At 45.6% G+C, this 18,034-nt stretch overlaps 3 long non-coding RNA genes across 5 annotated transcripts in view; 2 read left to right on the top strand and 1 right to left on the bottom strand.

The window, feature by feature from the left end:
- Positions 1-3,444: 3,444 nt before the first annotated feature.
- On the top strand, positions 3,445-13,080 carry LOC147020312 (uncharacterized). Its single transcript, XR_015061754.1, has 3 exons — positions 3,445-3,543; positions 7,318-7,462; positions 12,974-13,080. It is a non-coding gene; the product is annotated as an uncharacterized LOC147020312 (long non-coding RNA).
- LOC147020311 (uncharacterized) lies at positions 6,008-14,105 on the bottom strand. The gene is made up of 3 exons (XR_015061747.1): positions 13,875-14,105; positions 7,245-7,420; positions 6,008-7,114 (listed from the first exon to the last, which is right to left on the bottom strand). It is a non-coding gene; the product is annotated as an uncharacterized LOC147020311 (long non-coding RNA).
- The window catches only part of LOC147020309 (uncharacterized), a 127,975-nt gene continuing 124,009 nt past the window's right edge, over positions 14,069-18,034 (top strand). Inside the window, exon 1 of one of the 3 annotated variants that reach the window (XR_015061753.1) lies at positions 14,069-14,164. This is a non-coding gene — a long non-coding RNA (uncharacterized LOC147020309). Of the gene's footprint in view, positions 14,169-14,237; positions 14,324-18,034 lie in introns of those variants that run through there. The other 2 variants (XR_015061752.1, XR_015061750.1) reach the window with 2 other exon arrangements.

Below are 18,034 nucleotides of genomic sequence, written 5' to 3'. Positions count from 1 at the left end.
AAACATGAGGTGGGAGTGGAGGGGAAGCCGTAGCCAGAGGTATTCCTGGTGGTGTGGGGGAGTGAGGGCAATGCATGGAGAGTGAGGAATAGAGTCTTTGATTAAGGGAGCAACTCCTCCACCAGGACGAGGCTCAGGTCTGTCAAACTGGAGGAGGGAGTAACCAGGGAGAGATACTTGGGAGTCAGACACGTCTTGGGGGAGGAAAGTTTCTGTTAGGCAGATATCTGGTTTGTCAATGGCAACCTGTATGGAAAGATCTGAAAGGTTTGAGCGAAGGCCCTGGATATTTGAGGTCCACACTGTCAATCAAGAGGGAGGGATGAGGCTTTGGGTGCAGGGGGTGGGGGGGGATAGGACGAGGGGGGGTATGGAGGGTTGTTAAAAGAGTGTGGGGGATTGCAGAATAGCTCAGGGAGGGGGCCGAATGAGGAGGAGAAAAGGCTCTGTGGTGCCGGGGGAGAGGGTGGACAAGAGAGGGGGAAGAAGGCAGTTGAGGATTTGAGGAGGTGGAGTGAAGAGATGGAGGTGAGAGCACAGTGGAAGGAGGCGGCTTTGTGGATGAGAGGGGGGGGCAACTTTGAGAAGGGTGAGTGGGGTGAATGGTGGGAGAAGGGTGAGTGGGGAGAGTTGAGGGAGAAAGGTGAGGGGAGTCTTTGAGAGAGATGAGAGAGAGGCTTGGGGGGGAGAAGTGTGATGGTTGCTTTGAGAGAGAGGGGTGATTTGGAACTGAAATTGGAAAAAAAAAAGAATGGTTAATGGAAAGCGAACATTCATAGCAAATTGGGTTTTTTTAAGTTCTAGGTCAGAGATTAGATTAAACACATTTCTTGATGGATGCAATAAAGGTGCATTCAGAGAATGGAGAGAAGAAACACTGTAACAGTTGGATTTTTTTCGGCAAGGAATGAAGGAAAGGTCGAATTGAGAGCAGTCTGTTAAAATAGAAGAGTAGTGAATTATGATACAGTAAAGAGTACCACATGTGTGAAAGAGGAAGATGAAGCATTATAAGAGATCGTTTTTATGATTATTATTATTACTATTATTATTATTATTATTATTGTTGTTTGAGAGAGTTTTCATCAGATTAGGTCATGGAAGTGTTGTAGAAAAAAGTCGTGAGGTGAATGGTGAAATTGAATCGGTAAATGCAGGGGGTATAAACAGATCACGTGGTTACGGGAGAAGGACTTGGCTATGGGAGGTGTGTAGTCAATAGTGAAATTATTTATTTTAAATAAGGATTGCGTAACATTCGGAAAAGGGAAGGTTGAAGTAAAATCGTGGAAGTGTGTGGTGAATTTGGAACGGTAAACTCAGAGTGAAGCTACTGGGTCGATGAAAAGTACCAGGAAGAGAGAGAGAGAGAGAGAGAGAGAGAGAGAGAGAGAGAGAGAGAGAGAGAGAGAGAGAGAGAGAGAGAGAGAGAGAGAGAGAGAGAGAGACAGAGACAGAGACAGAGACAGAGACAGAGACAGAGACAGAGACAGAGACAGAGACAGAGACAGAGACAGAGACAGAGACACAGAGAGACAGAGAGACAGATACAGGAGGTGTTGAGATCGAAAGGATACAAGGAAGATTATTATTTTTGATGTATTTTTGAAGAACAGGTAAGATTTGGGAATGGAGGGTTGTAGGAAGAAATCGTGAAGGTAATGGTGAGAGTCAGCCCAGTAGAATAAAGATGGTGTGCCGGCAGGAAGAAGAAGAAGAGGAGGAGGAAGAAGAAGAAGGATCGAGACTCGTGAGTGTGCAAGAAGAAAGGTTGTTTTTTGGGGGGGGGGGATTTAAGACAAGAAATAGTCTTTAGTTGGGAGGGATGGGGGACGTTGAGAAAGTGGGGAAGATAGAAATTGAAGGTAATGGGGAGAAAATATAAATAAACACGATCGTACACCGAGGGGAGGGATGGGTAGGCCTCAAGAACCCGGTAAGACAAGGTCGACGAAAACTCACAAAATAGCACGATTTTCGAAACAAAACCGAACGAGGAACACACAGTAACATGTAGGTGAGAAAATAAACAGTTAAAATGGGACAGATAATGACCGGAAACTTAACCTTGAGATCCTCAGCAGAGAGCCCTGAAGGAGACCTGCCGACGCTCCAAACCTAGAACCGGAAGTCTGAACTGGAAGTGATGTAATGGTTAAAGTTAGAGCATCCAAACGGATTCTGGAAGGTCGGTGGTTGAAATCCTGGCCGAGTGACACCAAAGACTAACTGGAAGGGCATTAGGTAGAGCGCATACCTCTGCCACGTAATGCCTGATCCACAAGAACATATCGGGCCCAACACATTTTTGAAATATCATGCTAAACCTTTAGACCTCAAACAATAGGCTTCAGTGAGCCAATATATGTAAACCCTGTTCAAATTTCAAGTCAAACAGGTGAAAATTGACGATTTTCTGTGACCTTGACCTTTTGACCTCAAACAATAGGTTTCAGCGACTCAAGATGGAAACCTTGCTCAAATTTCAAGTCAAACAGGTGAAAATTGACGATTTTCTGTGACCTTGACCTTTTGACCTCAAACAATAGGTTTCAGTGACTCAATATGGAAACCCTGCTCTAATTTAAAGTCAAACAGGTGAAAATTGATGATTTTTGGTGACCTTAACCTTTTGACCTCAAACAATAAGCTTCAGTGAGCCAATTTGCAAACCCTGCTCAAATTTCAAGCCAATCAAATGTAAATTGATGATTTCCTGTGACTGACATTTGACATTTTGACCCAATTTATTAATTATTCTCCACATTATGACAATGAAGGTTTGTTGAAAATTTGATGACAAAAGCTCAAATGGTATAAAAATATGTTCTGCCCCGGACCGAGACACACAGAGACACACAGAGACAGAAGCGATTGCTAAACCCCATGTCACGCTGCGCGGGCGGACGGGTGGGTGTGCGCTGTGTACAATGGCAACAGCCCCACTGAGTTAAAAATACAATTGATGGATGATTGTCTGCCAGTCCCATGGGCTCGTGATGACGTCATGCACACAAATCATTGAGCACGTTGAGACACGTCATGACTCATGGGTACCACTACCATCCATTGAGCGAAGGTTGAGAATAAGCCAACATTCACACCTGAGATCGCACCGCCTGGAGGACAGCGAGATCTCCATGCGCGGAGACGGAGGTGATCGCACCGTCGGGCTCCACGTGGCTTGCAGCACCCGCGACCTTCAGTGACGGCACTTATCGACGTGAAGTCCCCGGATTAACATCGTGCGGTGCGATTTAAAGCAATGTGGGCACGAGGTACACCGACTGAATTTTGGATAACCTTCCTGAAAACTGAAAAGTCGGAGGAAGTCATCGCTATTTAGCAACATAAATCATCCACATTCCTGAGAAACCACTAATTAACGGGCCTGTGGTTTTTTTTTTTCTGGGGGGAGAAAAGCATCTCCACCGAGACCGCGTGGTTACCAAGCAACGCCGGCTGCCGCCCGCCCCATCTGCCAACAGCCAGGAGCCTCTGAAGGGCGGAGAGCCCAATGGAAGCCACAGAGCCATCATAAAGGTGTCCGTTATTAATGTCACACTCGTTCTCAGAAGGCAAGGTGTAAATTCGCCAAGGCTTTCGGCCTGTTCACTTTACATCGGTCAATCCTGGGCACATCGGTGCACTCACACTGACGGTCCTGGTGTGATTAATGGTTGAGGCCTAGCTCGGCTGATGCACGTGAAAAGCGTGTCAGCACCAGCACAGCCTCGAACTCATGTGTTCTAACCGTGTCAGCACCAGCACAGCCTCGAACTCATGTGTTCTAACCGTGTCAGCACCAGCACAGCCTCGAACTCGTGTGTTCTAACCGTGTCAGCACTAGCACAGCCTCGAACTCGTGTGTTCTAACCGTGTCAGCACCAGCACAGCCTCGAACTCATGTGTTCTAACCGTGTCAGCACCAGCACAGCCTCGAACTCGTGTGTTCTAACCGTGTCAGCACCAGCACAGCCTCGAACTCGTGTGTTCTAACCGTGTCAGCACCAGCACAGCTTCGAACTCGTGTGTTCTAACTGTGTCAGCACTAGCACAGCCTCGAACTCGTGTGTTCTAACCGTGTCAGCACGAGCACAGCCTCGAACTCATGTGTTCTAACCGTGTCAGCACCAGCACAGCTTCGAACTCGTGTGTTCTAACTGTGTCAGCACTAGCACAGCTTCGAACTCGTGTGTTCTAACTGTGTCAGCACTAGCACAGCTTCGAACTAGGTGTGTTCTAACTGTGTCAGCACTAGCACAGCTTCGAACTAGGTGTGTTCTAACCGTGTCAGCACGAGCACAGCCTCGAACTCATGTGTTCGAACTGTGTCAGCACTAGCACAGCCTCGAGCTCGTGTGTTCTAACCGTGTCAGTACTAGCACAGCCTCGAACTCGTGTGTTCTAACTGTGTCAGCACTAGCACAGCTTCGAACTCGTGTGTTCTAACCGTGTCAGTACTAGCACAGCCTCGAACTCGTGTGTTCTAACCGTGTCAGCACTAGCACAGCTTCGAACTCGGTGTGTTCTAACCGTGTCAGCACGAGCACAGCCTCGAACTCATGTGTTCTAACCGTGTCAGCACCAGCACAGCTTCGAACTCGTGTGTTCTAACCGTGTCAGCACTAGCACAGCTTCGAACTAGGTGTGTTCTAACTGTGTCAGCACTAGCACAGCTTCGAACTCGTGTGTTCTAACCGTGTCAGTACTAGCACAGCCTCGAACTTGTGTGTTCTAACCGTGTCAGCACTAGCACAGCTTCGAACTAGGTGTGTTCTAACCGTGTCAGCACGAGCACAGCCTCGAACTCATGTGTTCTAACCGTGTCAGCACCAGCACAGCTTCGAACTCGTGTGTTCTAACCGTGTCAGCACTAGCACAGCTTCGAACTAGGTGTGTTCTAACTGTGTCAGCACTAGCACAGCTTCGAACTCGTGTGTTCTAACCGTGTCAGTACTAGCACAGCCTCGAACTCGTGTGTTCTAACTGTGTCAGCACTAGCACAGCTTCGAACTCGTGTGTTCTAACTGTGTCAGCACTTGCACAGCTTCGAACTCGTGTGTTCTAACTGTCAGCACTAGCACAGCCTCGAACTCATGTGTTCTAACCGTGTCAGCACCAGCACAGCTTCGAACTCGTGTGTTCTAACTGTGTCAGCACTAGCACAGCTTCGAACTCGTGTGTTCCAACCGTGTCAGTACTAGCACAGCCTCAAACTCGTGTGTTCTAACCGTGTCAGCACTAGCACAGCTTCGAACTAGGTGTGTTCTAACCGTGTCAGCACGAGCACAGCCTCGAACTCATGTGTTCTAACCGTGTCAGCACCAGCACAGCTTCGAACTCGTGTGTTCTAACCGTGTCAGCACTAGCACAGCTTCGAACTAGGTGTGTTCTAACTGTGTCAGCACTAGCACAGCTTCGAACTCGTGTGTTCTAACCGTGTCAGTACTAGCACAGCCTCGAACTCGTGTGTTCTAACCGTGTCAGCACTAGCACAGCTTCGAACTCGTGTGTTCTAACTGTGTCAGCACTAGCACAGCTTCGAACTCGTGTGTTCTAACTGTCAGCACTAGCACAGCCTCAAACTCGTGTGTTTTAACCGTGTCAGCATTAGCACAGCCTCAAACTCGTGTGTTTTAACCGTGCTGCTCACCCGTTTATTGAAACCAAAGATCCTCCATGAGTTATTTTGCCTTGAAGTGTGTGTGTGTGTGTGTGTGTGTGTGTGTGTGTGTGTGTGTGTGTGTGTGTGTGTGTGTGTGTGTGTGTGTGTGTGTGTGTGTGTGTGTGTGTGTGTGTGTGTGTGTGTGTGTGTGTGTGTGTGTGTGTGTGTGCGCGCGCGCGCGCACGTGCCCTCTACGCTTGTAACTCGGGAGAATGCAGGACCCAGCTTGTGCAGCTGCTCATGCACATGTGCAGCTGTCTTGTATCGAGCCAGAGTCGTGGCACACGAAGTATGTGCAGAGACGTGACAGAAGTAACATGACACCATGATTTTAAAGAATTTATTTATTGAACATTTGAAGTATATTTGAACCATTTTAATACACGCACTAGTATTTGGTAGATTTGCCATTTGCAGATTTCAATGTTTTTACTCTTTCAGACATAGAACTAACGAGTTCTGAAATTTTCTCTTGTGGGATTTCTCCCCATGCTTCACCGAAAATGTTTAGCAATTCTGCCTGTGATGTTGGTTTCCTGGACTTTTTCCACACAGCTCGATCCAATATGACCCAGAGGTGTTCAATGGGATTCATGTCACGAGACTGACTTGGCCATGGAGGTCGCTTGATCCCATTTCTGTCCTGCCATGTTTTGGTCTTTTCCACAGTGTGGCATGGAGCTCCATCTTCCACGAACAGAATGTTGTTTTTGACCATCTGACCAGTGGAGAAGATGGGGAGAAGTCCATCCTCAAGGATAGAAATGTATATCGTAGCGTTGATGTTGCCAACACACTCCACATGCTCTGACTGACCAGCACTCCAGATTGCTCCCCACACCATTACTGAAAAATCCGATAATGGAAGATTGCAGTTGGTTGCAATCGGTTCAAAGAGACCTCTTGACTGGGTAGTCTTCAAACCTATACACGTCTACTGTCAGAAAATTGAGTAAATTGGGACTCATCTGAAAAAGTGACAGTTTGCCAAAACTCCAAGGGTCTGTTGGCCATCTCGTCAGCCACTTCTTTCTCCTTTGAATGTTGGCTGGTCATAGAAGAGGTTTCCTCTGAGCTGCTCTCTCATAGTAGTCCAGTTGATGAAGGTACCGCACGGCAGTTATTGAGCTAACTTGGACCTCCTCTGCAACATCTGCTGCCTTACAACGGGGAGTTTTCTTAATGGACCGCTTGACAGCTCGAAGACACCTTTCTGAGGGCCCAGGTCAACCAGAACGGGAAGCTCTGGATTCCTTGCCTTCGCTGGTGAATTGCACAATCACACGATTGACTCTAGAAAGCGGAATGCCAAGGTTCTGAGCTATCTGATGCTGGCTGACTCCACCTTCCAAATGGCCAACAATTAGTCCTCTTTGAAAATCGAAGTCTTGTGCTTCTTGGGTTTGAGGCAGAGTTAATTGTCATCCAAGACCCAGGAACTCATTTCTGCAAAGAAATCGTTGAATATTTGTACAAATCATTGAGTATAACTGCGTTATACAAATGAAATGAAGAAATTTAAGGTGTCTATTTACTTCAGTCATGTCTCTGAATATCGCTTTTTGTGTAAGCTCACTTATCGCCTTGTAAGCCGTGAGCTCGGGCACAAGGTGCACAGTTGAGACGATGGATGCCTCTTGTTCTCACAGATTCGTGCTTCGGGCACCTGTGTGCGGCCTTGGTTTTTCTTTGGAACGGAGTGGATCGTGAAGAGGCCTCGGGTGAGGCGGAGCGCTTCCTCCATCGGTGGAACTGCCTGGACAAATACCCAAACAAACAGACACGGGATGTGTGGTCAGTAGGCTATCTAATGAAATAACATTGGCCATTTCCCATTGCTGTTACTTTGGGTAATTTGGTTAACAATGTGCTGCTCTGGATCGTTGGATTCCATCAGGTTTTTCTTTGAGGGAAACGTGGGGTTGTACTACTCGTCACTACTACTACTACTACTACTACTACTACTACTACTACTACTACTACTACTACTACTACTACTATGACGCCTACAATGGTCAACATTATTCCCACATTCTTATGGGGTCGGTCAGGGAAATTATTTAATTAACTGGCTGGCCAGGCCTGACGTTCGCATGGAGTTGATTTTGTAATTTGTTCAGGATGTCGGTGATAACTCACTCACGCTTCGTGAAAGACACCATGGGATCTTTAACGTCCACAAACTAATGCGCGCAGAGGAGACAACCGGCTTAACGGTGAAGTGCTCAGGATCAGGGACGGCACATTTTGTGGTGCAATGTCCTGTCTGCGAAGCACCAATCAGATGTTTTTTCGTCGGGTCGGGAATCAAACCCAGGCGAGACTGCTCATATATTAGGCTAGGGTTGCACCAATATCGGACACAATTCCACAAATACCAAGAAAGGAGTAGAAAGAAGTGGAAGTCTGGTCGAAGTTTAAACTTCAGAAGCGAAGCGGCTCAACAGTGAACTTATCGAATGGACCGGCACGTCATCGATCGGCTTTGGAGAGTTGAAGAGGTCAAAGGGCATGAGATGCAATGAGGATTGTAAGAACAACGAGGAATGGAAGAATGAGGAACCAAATGAGAAATGGAGGATTGAGAGACGAGATGAGGATAATGGAAGGAGCGACTAATGGGGATAATGGAAGAATGAGAGACCAGATGAGGTTAATGGAAGAAGAATGAGAGACCAGATGAGGTTAATGGAAGAAGAATGAGAGACCGGTTGAGGACAATGGAAGAAGAATGAGAGACCCGATGAGGTTAATGGAAGAAGAATGAGACCGGATGAGGTTAATGGAAGAAGAATGAGAGACCGGATGAGGTTAATGGAAGAAGAATGAGACCGGATGAGGTTAATGGAAGAAGAATGAGAGACCAGATGAGGTTGATGGAAGAAGAATGAGAGACCGGATGAGGTTAATGGAAGAAGAATGAGAGACCACATGAGGACAATGGAAGAAGAATGAGAGACCGCATGAGGACAATGGAAGAATGAGAGACCGGATGAGGATAATGGAATGAGAGATCAAATGCGAAATGGTAGGAGGCCAACACTAATCTGAAAAGAAGTTTCAATTTTTGTTTTCCCAACTTGTGTCAGAACTCGCGAGTTGTGAGCAACAGAATCAAAGCCATCTTTTGTGTAAGAACAATGAAGTCAGCGTGCCCTGATACTCTACCTCAAACAAATTATATATATATATATATATATATATATATATATATATATATATATATATATATATATATATATATATATATATATATATATATATATATATATATATACCTCCACCACCTTAGGTGGATGGATGTTGTGTTTTCAACCATATTTGTCTGTCTGTTTATCTGTCTGTGAGCAGGATATCTCAAAAAGTTTTGAAAGTATTTGGACGAACTTTGTGGATTGGTTGGGTGTGTGACGAGTATCAACCAACTCAATATTGGTGAAGATCTGGATCCGGATATGAGAATTTTTTCAGTGATTCTACACCATTGAGTGACATGGCCATTGACAATATGTAGCATTATATCTCAAAAAGTTATGAACGGATTATGACAAAACTTAGTAGATGAGTTGGTGAGGTGATGAGAACAAGCCGATTAGATTTTGGTTCATGTCCGGATTCAGATCTGGCCTATCAGTTGGATACAAAATATAAACTGTTCAGCCTGGCAGAGGTGTGTGCTCTTCCGAGTATGTGCTCTACTGAGTGCCATCTACTTCTTTGAGTGTTCATCTTACCTCACGATCATCAACATTCGTACCATAACATGAGCTGTGCTCTGCAGAGTATTCATGGCTCTGCCTTGTAACGAGCAGGCACTCACAGCTGCACTTGTTCATAACACTCAGGTCAAGTGAGGTATGGGAGCATGTGCCGGAGCAACGCGTCGCTACGTCCACTTTCTGCCGTTACTCCAGGGGCCTCCGTCTAGCCATCCCCCAGGAAGATTCTGGCCCCTCCCCGTCTCCTTGAAATGCTGATCAATCTGCTGCAACCAAGAGGCACGTGGTCGCCCCATTCGCCTTCTCCACTCACGAGGCTCCCTCACTGAGAGAATCTGGTGAGCAGGATCAGTGTCAGGAAAATTAGCCACATATCCATACAGCCGCAACTGATGCGCACGGGCTATGCAGGTAACAAATCTCATCCGAGTCTCTCTCAGCAACCGCTCGTTGGACACAAAATCCGACCAGCGATAGCCAAGGATTCTCCGAAGAGACCTGGTACCAAAGGAATTAAGTCTCCATCTCAGATCCCTGGTCAGAGTCCAAGTCGCACATCCAAAAAGAAAGACTGGAATCCTCAAGGATCTGAAGACTCGGACTTTGAACCTCCAGCACAGATACCGGCAGTGCCACACCTCATGATCCAGTGAATCCATGGCTCGCCAGGCCTGACCCAGATATCTGTTAACCTCTGGCTCACAGCCAGCATTGACATGAATATCACTGCCAAGGGAAGTGAATCTGTCCATGACCTCAACATCCTTGCCACAAACAGGTACAGACAAGATAGCAGCATCCAAGATGTCATTGATAGCCTGGATTTTAGTTTTGACCCCGGAAACCCGTAATCCCAGCGGCTCTGACTTCTCATTTAACACTTTGAGGGGCCCCAAAAGGATATCCAGAGTCTCCGCAAAGATGACTGCATAATCTGCGAAAGCAAGGTCAGAGATCTTGACATTCCCAAACGATGCACAGCAGCTTAATCTCTCCGACATCCTCCCCAGAATCCAGTCCAACCAAGCACTGAAAAGTGTAGGGGCCAGTACACACCACTGACAAATTCCAGTAACAACTGGAAATAAGTCAGAGATGGAACCACCACATCTCACAGCACTCTCAGTTCCAGAGTATAGTTCAGACATCAGATCGATCAGTTTTGTTAGTACCCCACGAAGACCAAGAATTCTCCAGAGAACATCCCGAGTCACTGAATCAAACGCTTTATAGAGATCAACATAAGCTGCAAGCAGCCCCTGATGAAACTCTCATCTGCGTTTGGTGAGGACCCAAAGGGATACGGTCAATCGTTCACCTCTTTGGTGTAAAGTCTGACTGCTCTAGGCGCTGGTGCTCAAGCAGATGGTGGTGAACCCTATTAATAATTATCCGAGCAAAGACCTTGCCCGGCACTGACCCCTCCGTAGTTGTTGCAGTCCTGGCGATCACCCTTCCCTTTCCAGAGAGGGACAACACAACCCCTCTTCCAGTCACTTGGGATGATGCCTGTGTTCCAGGCAGAGCACAGAACTGCATGCGATGACACGAGTTCAGCATTTCCACCATCCTTGAGAAGTTCAGCATGGATGCCACAGATCCCTGGAGCTATACCCTATTTCAACTGGCTCACCACAGCTTGTTTCCACAAACGAAGGTGGACCACAGTAGATTGGAGGGTCAGCAATAGGGATAGTAACACCCATGACATCCAATTCAACAGCTGGAGTATCAGCCTGTTACAGCCCCTGAATGTAACCGGCCCAGCGGGCCTTCAGTTCAGACTCCTCTTTCAAGAGCCCACCACCCTCCGCTCTAACTGCAGTACGCTGAGAGATGGGTTTGGAGGAACGCAATGCGCCAATTCCCCTGCAAACAAGACGAGAATCACTTGACCACAAGTGATGCTCGACCCCCTCACAAATTCCTCGCATATAGGCCTCCTTGTCCACCCTTAGCACACATACAGTTTTACTCCTCAGCTCCCTGAACAGCTCAGCTCTGCCATTGAGCCTGGCCCTGTGACTGGTCAATGGTATCCAGTGTCCCCTGAGAGACAAAAATGTTCTTCGCTCTTTAGTGAGTTCCAAGACATCCACCGGCGACATCAAGGACAGTGGTCTTGAAGGCACTCCACAACTCTTCAGGATTCCCGAAAGCACCCAGACCCCCCAAAACCTCACTCAGCCTGTTCACAAACTCTTCAGCTACCCTCTCATCCTTGAGCTTGCCAACATCCAGCCGAGGCTGTGATGATAACATTCTCTTGGATTTAAGCTGAAACTTCAGAGTTGCCACCATAAGCCTGTGGTCAGGATTGAGGAACTGAGCACTCCGGTGGACCCTGCAGTCCTGGATCATCCTCCAGCGACCATCAACGGGCACATGGTCAATCTCCTTTGCCACATCACCAGCGTTGGAATACCAAGTCCAGTGATGAGCCTGTGGGTGCTGAAACCATGAACCAGCCACCCTAAGTCCGTGACTTCTTGCAAAGTCAAGGAACTTAGTGTTATTCAGGTTCACAGTTCCAGACCCATGGGGACCAACACATGTCTCCTAACCATCCATGTCAGTTCCAGTCGATACACTGAAATCCCCCTGTGATAGCCAAAGGGTGAATCGACAAGGCTACATCTTAAGAGTTCATTCAATGTTGGCTTTATTCAGCAAGAACAGGACAACCTGTAACACAGATGTGCAGCTAAACCCGACATATAATACAATAAGCATAATACCACAATAAAGAATAATACTTAATCGGCCAACTGTGGTTGTCTATGTAATCACAAAAGACCGTTCAGTCGCCATCTTGAATATCTCAAAGGACGATGGGTAAAGCAAGGATGTGGAAACACAACCTTTTCCACGGATGTTGTTGTTGTTGCACTATGGGTAATATTATCTGGGGCTTACAATCTCTGACACCCACAGGATTAGAAGAGTATCTCGCCTGGGGCAATGATCATCCACAGACTTGAGCGTGCCATAGAATGCGTCCTTCATGGTGAGATCACTTGCCTCAGTCGGAGCATATACAGAGACCGAAGTGGAGCATATATAAACGGTATTTTATTGGCTGAGGTGGAAGACTCGGCGTGAACGAGGATGGAGTGACTAGGCTCCGGACATTTTAAAAAATGGCAGGTTTCTTTTTTTAATTTCCCCCTTTGCTGTGGTCCTTTAATTCAATAAACCAGTCCTTTTCACAGTTACTATAAGGGGGAGATCCAGAGTAGGGGTTGAAGATGTTTTAACTTAACCCCCCCCCCTCTCCCCACTGGCCAACCTTTTTTAGCCAAGGACACCAAAAGGAGACCCTTAATTTCACAAGACGTTACGTCACGTGACCGTGACAAACGCCATAGTACACCCACTCCTTCCGTAATTAAAAGGAGTAGGTCCAATTAGTCGATAACAATTCTCGTCGTCGGAGTGTCGAGGACAACAACGTGGCTGCTTGGTTCCATAATGTCAAACTTATTGATCTCACTTCACCATGACTAGGTGGTGCATTTCACATCAAGGACATATTTTTGAGACCCCATGGTGGAGCCACCTTGATTTGTATTTTTTGTTGTTGCAGTCATTTGAAGAGACGATTGCGGAGTATCACCCCATTATGGTAAGCAGCTGCTTCTACCACAATTAGTGGCAACCGAGAGAGAATAGTGTTAGATTCCTGCTGGGGTCACAGGCTTGTCGTCTCCCATGAGGCAATGACAGCAGCAGTGCTGCCCTCGTGTTTGTGAGGCGTGTTGAGCTCATCTGCGTTTCTCTCCCTCTTTCATTATGTCAAGGAGGCAGTCTCTCGTGGTAGATTTCCCAATTTCCTTGCATTCTCAAAACGTTCGTTCATCTCTTCCTCTTACATTGTTTCCTTACTTGCCCTTTGATGTCAAACCATTTGTCTCCCACCCTTCCCGCCCGCCGGGTCCTTATCCCATCACCATTGTTTTTTGCTTGATAAATATGGCAATGTGTTTCTCTTTGCCTTTGCAGCGTCGCTCACGGATCAATTGCACACGTCAGCTCAATATATTCAATATCTGGGAAGGGAGTGGTGGTGTGGTCTCCGAAGCAGTTGGGATGTTCTTCTTTATTTTCTGAACAAAAGTGAGCACAGCCGGTTGGTCGAGTGCAAGGTGGAGCCAAAGCCTTGTGCTTCCAGAGGGTCTTGGACTGCTTTGGTGAAGTCACCTGGTATGAGGAAACTGGATCGGTTCTGGTTGAAAGGCTGACAAGAGTGCAAAGGAACCAATGATGCACACCAAAGGTTAAATGTGTTGGTTGAATCTGCCCAAAAGCCTTTTATTTCAACTTCCTACACTTACGATGAGCCTAAAATACCTGCTTTTGGAATCTCAGTCTTCCTGGTTGATTTTAAAATGGCAAACACTGTGAAGTTTAAATGCATTTGAACGAGACAACAGAAGGTCAAATATAACAATGGAAAAAATAACAAAACAGAAGGACAAAGGTCTTACCCTTCAATCGATACCGTGTGACCTTTTTCAGAGGAATGCATTCAACCAGCTTATTGTCCTCTCTGAGAAATTCCCAAAGAGGAAGAGCGACGCAGTCCTGTAATAGACCTCGAGGCCAAGGTAACCAATCCCCGAGCACACATGGGCCACGTTAGTCCCTGACAAAGGTCACTTTGTGGGTGAAACGCTGTACCGTCTGAGCCTTTGTCTTTGTTGGCAAATATCTCCAGTTGGTTGTGCCGTTGTTGACCGCTCTGCTGTTCTTACCATTGTGTTGCCAACAGGCCCCCGTAGGTACAAATTGTGTTCCTCAAAATGTTCTCGTTTACCCTCCATGTGAAATGATGTAATGTTTCATGTGTTCTGAAATCTGTCCCTCATCGTCAGGGACTCGAAACAATCGACTCGAGCGAAGACCTCAAATGTTAAACGGATTTATTTTGTAAAAGGTACGCGCGTGGTATTCGTTCACCTGTCATAATTACTTTGTATGGAATGCGTTGTTATATTATGGAATGTGTTGTTGCCCCCCTTCCATCCCCACCCCTTCCCCCGATTGTGCTACAGAGTTGAATCATGAATACAACTACCCCGAGTCCACAAGGGCAGATGTAGGGTTAAAGGAAACGGTGAAAGCACATGCTTTGAGGATTCATTCTGCAGTGAGATTGTGGAATTGCTCCAAAGGCATCCCCCCCCTTACTCCCCATGGCAATCTGGGCAAAGGGGTGGGAGGGGGTTAGGAAAGGGTGTGATGGGGAAGGGAGCTGTGAGTGGGTTCGGAGAGCTGGTGCAATCACACGACACTGTATCAAGCATAACGTGCACACACATCATTATATTGTAGTTTACTATGTGTCATTGATTTTTGTTCTTTGCAAGATTGAGGTTCATTGAAGAGTGAAGAGACATGGGAAGGGGGTGGCGGTGGGATCGGGGGAGATCATATTGGCAGTGAGGCCACAGTTGGACAAAACGAGGGAATGAACGAACAGCGAAAAATAAAAAAATAATAAAACGGAGAAGAGGGGAGCAAACACAGCAACTGGCAATTAAGAGGGTTCAGTTCGGTCGGATTAATAGGGGTCGAAAGGGTTCTGGTTAATGAAGAGGGATTGGTGGATGGGGTGACACAAAATAGTGAATTATTAAAACTTAATTTCTCCGCTGCATTATCTACATATATTCCTCCACAATCTGTCCTTGTGCCATTGTAAACGCTGGGTAGTATGTTCAGTACATCGCAAGCACATGTGTGATGATGCAATTGGCAGAAATAGCCAGTCCCTTTTGTTTTACTCGAGCCTGATGCTAAACGTATTTAAAAATCCATCAGCTCCAATGGTTACCAAGGTAACAGCCATCGCACCACTGCCTTGTGCTATAACGGAGCACCACAGATTGTACGGCGGGTGAGAAAAAAAGAAGGGTGGAGGTTGCGGCAGCTGCACCAAATCCCCTTCCTTAAATAATGGGGCCAGGAAAATAAGGAAGGCACCGTGTTGGCATGACCTCAGGTTTCGAGTCCTCACAAGCTGAGAACGTTGTCTGAATCGCGAGTCTTCATCGTAATGAAAGAGATGAGGATAATTCAGAACACTGTGTTTCAATGGTATCCAAATTGAGCGCAAAATGATGGGGAATTCTCCAGGGTTGTACAATTCCGTGGATCTTCCTGGGTGGAGTGCCTTGAGTGCAGCTGAGAAAGAGGAAGAGGGAGGGGTGCTTGAAAAGGTGCATTAATAAAGGGTACTTGCAGTGCCATAATGGGGCCTGGTAAAGTGAATTGGGTAATTATTACAAGGGTCACTCTGGTCATGGTTACACTAGGACTTTACAGACACCCTCTGTATGTGTATGTGTATATCTATGTATATATGTACATATATGTATATCTATATATATATATATATATATATATATATATATATATATATATATATATATATATATATATATCTATATGTATATATATATATATATATATATATATATATATATATATATATATATATATATATATATATATATCTATATGTATATATATATATATATATATATATATATATATATATATATATATATATATATATATATATCTATATGTATATATATATATATATATATATATATCTAAATGTATATATATATATATATATATATCTAAATGTATATATGTGTATATATGTATATATATATATGTATATATGTATATATATATATATATATATATATATATATATATATATATATATATATATATATATATATATATATATATATATCTAAATGTATATGTATATATATATATATATATATATATATATATATATATCTAAATGTATATATATATATATATATATATATATATATATATATATATCTAAATGTATATATATATATATGTATATATATATATATATATATATATATATATATATATCTAAATGTATATATATATATATATATGTATATATGTGTATATATGTATATATATATGTATATATATATATATATATATATATATATATATATATATATATATATATATATATATATATATTGTTGCGGGCCGGGGGTTGTTGGCGAGAACAACCACGAGGTGGAGGAGGTTGCGTCATCTCCCCCAGACTCCCCGGAATTGTGGGCCATCGCTCGGATAACTCTACGAGCCGGCGGGTCGTTTAACCGACCGTGGAATGCCAATATCTCGACCGCGTGGTGTAGGGTTATTTTCTCGAGATCCAATGTACCTAAGTAACCACGCGGTCTCGCCTACTGGGGATACACGCCCTCGGAACGCCTGGCCGAACCGGATTCACTCTACCGGCAGCGGTAAAATTACACCTACCGACTACCACTTTGCCACCCACCTTTCCGGCTCAGATGCAGTCGAGCGGGCCTGCCCAGGACGTCCCAGCTACAATAGTCCGATTACTGGGGCAAAAACCCCGCCTCAGCTCAGATCCGAACCATGCTGGACCAATGCAAGAAGGGACGGAAACGGACTGGGAACATTTCTGTGATGATTTATTTACAGTAAATGAAGACACAAAGCAAGACTTAACGTGAATCGGCAAGCAAGGAATATTTACAATGATCCAAAAACACTTATTCAGTTCTACTTAAAGACGGGCCCACACGCAGACACACACAAATAAAAAGAACCCAGAGTTCTTTATTGGACCCTCGCAGCCAAGGAGAGAGACAAGCTGGGGGTCAGAGTTCGGATGGGTACCTGGCCGTCAGAGAAAGGGGTACTCTGTACTGTGGCACCTGACAATGGTCGCTGGTTTGGTCCCTAGTCGCACGTGTGGGACTCGAGGTTCATGGCGGAGCTCGGGTGGTGAATGGCCGGGGTCCATGGAGGGGGGGGGTCAGGATCACTCTTTCTTTCCTTGTGGAGGGCCAGCAGAGACACGTTCGCCTCCTCGACGACCTTCTGCTCAACCCTCATGACAGCGCTCGTAACAACTACTGTTACCACCCCCTTCATAACAGCCTTCGTAACCCCTTCGTAACAGCAAAAACCCCTTTCGTGACAGCAAAAACCCACCAAAACTCTGCTCTGAGAGAGTGCTCGGGGATTTTTTGACCTCCCTAAATGGGGAGGGGCCCTTGGTGAAACACACCTCGCTGTCCGCCTTTGATTGGACAGGATCCTACGGCCCACCATTCCAGGGTGGGGCCTCAAACCCTGCTGGGAAACCCCACCCACTCTTCCACGTGGGTTCATACTTGACGAGTAACAGTATCAACATTGCAAAAAGGTCGTCGTGAAAGAGTTACAATGTTTGTGGGAGCCGAGAAACCGGAACCACGAGATCTTGCCTTGGCACGTCAGGGTTTGAGAAAGCAAATGGTTGGTGGTGGATCGTGATGGGCCGAGGGGTCATACAGATAGCATGGTTGTTCGATGGCTTGTTAGATGTAATAACTGAACTAAAATTAAGCGCAATGCACACCTTTGTTTCTCCCACTCGACAAAAGGAAGGGGATCTGACTACACACATACTCGTACTTAGGCTGAGGTCACATTTGCCACGGCGGCCGTGGGGTCTCCAAAATCTATGGCCACTAGCAATTATACGGCGGCCGCAGTATTTCCACGGTCACACAATGTAGCAGTCACATATGTTTTTATTTTTCGGGGAGCCGCA

Source organism: Eptatretus burgeri, chromosome 9 (assembly GCF_056783735.1).
Source record: "Eptatretus burgeri isolate ZD-2024b chromosome 9, Ebu_testis_v1, whole genome shotgun sequence".
In the NCBI taxonomy this organism is placed as follows: Eukaryota; Metazoa; Chordata; class Myxini; order Myxiniformes; family Myxinidae; genus Eptatretus; species Eptatretus burgeri.
Note: the sequence above shows the minus strand (reverse complement) of the source record. Positions and strands in the feature narration are given on the sequence as shown.